The sequence below is a fragment of the Taudactylus pleione genome, unplaced genomic scaffold (genome assembly GCF_031769625.1).
Source record: "Taudactylus pleione unplaced genomic scaffold, aTauple2 ptg000741l, whole genome shotgun sequence".
Classification (NCBI taxonomy): domain Eukaryota; kingdom Metazoa; phylum Chordata; class Amphibia; order Anura; family Myobatrachidae; genus Taudactylus; species Taudactylus pleione.
The window spans coordinates 675,793-679,744 of NW_028285143.1; positions in this window are offsets into that span (position 1 = coordinate 675,793).

The following is a 3,952-nucleotide window of genomic DNA, read 5'->3' on the forward strand; positions in this document are numbered from 1 at the left end:
GATGGAGCATAGGGATTTCCTCCTGAGCCCAGGTAGCTTTAGGAACTGGTTCAGGGAATTGAGACAGAGAACAGGCCAAAGAGGACCATTCAGCCACCGCACCAGAAAGAAAACAGAACAACCAGTCCCTCACTGAGATAGTGGGGATGGCCCAATTAGCTCTGCTTACCGCAACAACTGCATAGCTTTCTGGATCTGTAAGGCCCTTGTAAAGAGGGTGTACCCTCCTACCCACGTAGCCGCGGCAACTTGACACTAATACCGGGCGAACTGAGAAAATCGGTATCTCCCAGTTGTAGGCCTGTCCCGTCAGACTGAAGAGATATCCGTAGGTTCAGAAGCAGGATCGGCTGGCAGTCCAGGCCTGCTCGGTACTGGATATGTCGGCCCTTGTAGATGCCGACAGTCTACGAAGAAACAGACCTTTAGGCTGACCCAGAGGACAAAAAAGACTTAACAGACTTAGTCTGAGGCCTTGTAGTGTGCATAGCTGAAAACGGTAAACTTGTCGTTAGTAATACTGCCAATGTTACTACAATCTTGTCAAGGTCAGGACCAAACAATATCAACCCTAAAGATGGTATCTGCACCTCTGCATTCTCAGAGCGCAGCCATAGGGTATTACGGAGGATACAGTCGCAGCCGGAACTCTGAAAGTTAGGAGACTGGTATCCAATATAGGCATGTCCACCTATGACAACTGCATATATTACCTGAGCGACCAAATACATTTGAACCCCCGACGTGTTGGAGGGGAAAAAACGTTACAAATGCATCAACCCAATATGCAATAGTATTAACCAACCATGCTATAGCCATGGTAGGATGGGTAACAACTCCTGAAAGCAAGTATACTGATTTCAGGCAGAGTTACCACCTACGGATCCGAAGAATCCGACCACGCAGGAATGGGAGGCGTAGTAACGTCTGTAATCAGACGAGTAACACGCCCATCCCCCCCAGGAGGGGCTCGTGATGACCCTCAGGGAATTTGGGACAGGAGGCCAAACACTGTTGTAACACCTCCTATCTGGCAACAGCCAGAGTCCCGCTATGCGATCCACCCGCTAGTCAGCAACAGGTAACCCGAAGGCACGCAATACTGAGGGTGTATGATACAGGTGCAGGTCAACATTCACTCTAACCAGAATGGACCTGCTACCAGCCCTAAAGCAGGGATAATAATACCTGAAATAGGCTTCCCCCCGTGTAAGAGGGAAAGAGCCCCGAACAGTACCCAGTTCACGGCAGAGCCAACTGGGAAGTAACCACAGGGCGTCAACCACGCCAATTAGCGTTTCGTAGAAAACGACATCCACCCAGGGTGGATGTTGTGGTAAACCCTGCAAGGGGAATGACAGACTATTGTGGCACCAGGGGGAATTCATATACTGCGAAAAACCCCTGCAGGGAGCGGTAGTCTGTGTCACAGGGGAAGAGTGCAAGAAGCTGCGAGATACCCTGAGATGAAAAGGGCAGTATGGTGAAGTAACCCCAAGTGAGGTACAACAATGGGGCCCGCCCGGCGATCCGCAATTGAGAGGATCCCGAGAAAACAAACCGCCCAAGGGGGTCGTGAAAGAGGCCGGCACCAGATGACGCCACATACAGAACCCTTTATGAGTCAAATCCTCCGCACTAACACCTGCAGCACATGGCTTGCAGGATAGTAAAAATGGGTGCAGTATAACGCTCTATCTCCTGGTCAGACATATCTGACCAATCTTGGCGGAAATATTAAGCAGCACTATACTGGTCCTGACTGATGCCAAAAATTAGCTGCAGGGACCCATTTTCAGCGTATGCAACACACAGTTCCATCTAAAATATGGCAACGTGCAGCACGCAACAGTATGTGACAAACCACACAAATATTAACAAGTATATAAATGTGAGGTCTCAGAACCACCCTAAGTACAGCTGTATTAGGGCAGATAAAGAAAAGGGATAGATATACACTGACAGGTGAGAGAATAAAGTACAGTCAGCACTAGCATAAGTCACATACAATGCAGATATATACATATATACATAAACATGTCATATAATATACTGCACTATTACACTGCATTCAACTGCCCAGATTCAGTGTCTGGGAAGGCTACAGCGCTGTGTACACTGACCTGATGGTGAGGTACGCAGGGGGACTGGACTCACTGCCATCCTGAGAGATTTCTGCTGCACCACAGAGATAAAATGGCCGCTGGAGACCTCAGAGGAAGCGTGGCCCGCGGAGGAAGCAGCTCAGCGACGCCAGACTATGGATACTGAAAGGCGCGCTGAGCTGAGGGGAGGAGCCGCTGTAACAGGGAAGGCTGCCTCCCCTGGCCGGCTATTAACTTCCCGGGACGCCGGCTCCCTGCACCGATCGTTAAGTCCCTGGTGGTCTAGTGGACACACGGGGTATGGGGGGCCCGCCGCCACTGCCGGCGCCTCCGGTCTGTCCCCTGAGACCGGAGGCACAGGACTGCATTTGAAATGCGCGGATCACCGCAAGCGGTGATCCGCGACCTTACCTGCTCCCCGTGGATCCGGCAGCAGTCCTGGGCGCCCGCAGAGTCCGGCTAGTACAGACTCTGGGGTCCCGCTGAGATCCCCAGATCTGTACTGGCGTCTCAGCGCCAGCGGGGTGACGGAGCGGCAGCTTAGACATCCTATGGACAGTCCGACGCTGCCGCTCTGAAGAGTCCAAAGTCCATGAAAAAACTTTGTCCCTATAAAAATAAAATAAGCTTAGGGGCTGCTAATCAGCTCCCCCTGCGCTAACGGTGACCCGACTCCGGCCGGGCACCAACTTAAACTGAGGTGCCTCTGGCTTGGGGGTGGGGTTATAGGGAGAGTGGACCCAGTGCATCCTGGGAGCTAAAAGCTTTAACTGCGTGGTGCCCGGATTTGGTTCCCAACCTATACCCCCAAGGTCAACCCTGTGGACCCCCTATGGACCCTGAAGTAGAAAGAAAGGAGTACCTTACAGATGTTATTCCTTCCAGAAACGAAGATTGATTTATCTAGCTAATTAAGTGTTGGGTATGTTCTGTGCTCAGACCTGTTGTCAAATTGACTCTGGTCTTGCAAGGTAGCAAACACAAAAGAACAATAGGAACAACAGAAATAGTGAAATAAATGACAGAAGTAATTCATACATGTGAAGTACTTGAGGTCATAGAGAGTGACAAAGGTACACATTTTATTGAAAACATGTTTAGAATGTATCTTGGAGAATCTGAGCGTAAATAGGACCCAAACAATGATATATAAAAGTATAAAGACTGAATTATACAGTCAAATTGAACTATGAAAAGTTTGTTAGAATGTTTATTTTTAATATGGTTGTTAGTCAAGAACATTCCCAGTGGGAAACATAGGATGATAGCTTATGGAATACTATTTAGTATAGCTGTTAGAACAAGATGTGATTTCCTACAACAGTTACAATATGAGCATGGTGACTTGATTCAATATGTGATGTATATATAATAAAAACTAACCAAAGTCCACCACCAGGTGTTCTCTTATGTTCTAGATCCCAATTCAGATTGAAGCACCTACAGACTGCAACCAGGTGATTGGGTCGTGATAAAGAAGCATCTAAGGAAAAGTTCTAAGACCCAGATATGAGGGTTCTTATCAAGTTCTCCTAACTACTCCGATGGCAGTAAAGGTGGCAGAAAAGAACATTTGGATTCGCCTCACACTGCAAGTTTTTTACATAAGGGGAGTTAGAGTAATTTGAAGTTATGAATAGATATATATATATATATTGCTAGGCCCTAAGCTGGACAAAGGCTTGTGAGGATATACTGTATACTATGCTTCATTCTAGTTTTGTTTTTAGTTTTATCAATATCCAGACCTAGTGTAAAGAATCGTCACAATATAGAAGCTTTAGCCAGACTATTTGATACTGTTACAGATAAAATATTTGATGTGTTTGAAATAATTACTAATTAAT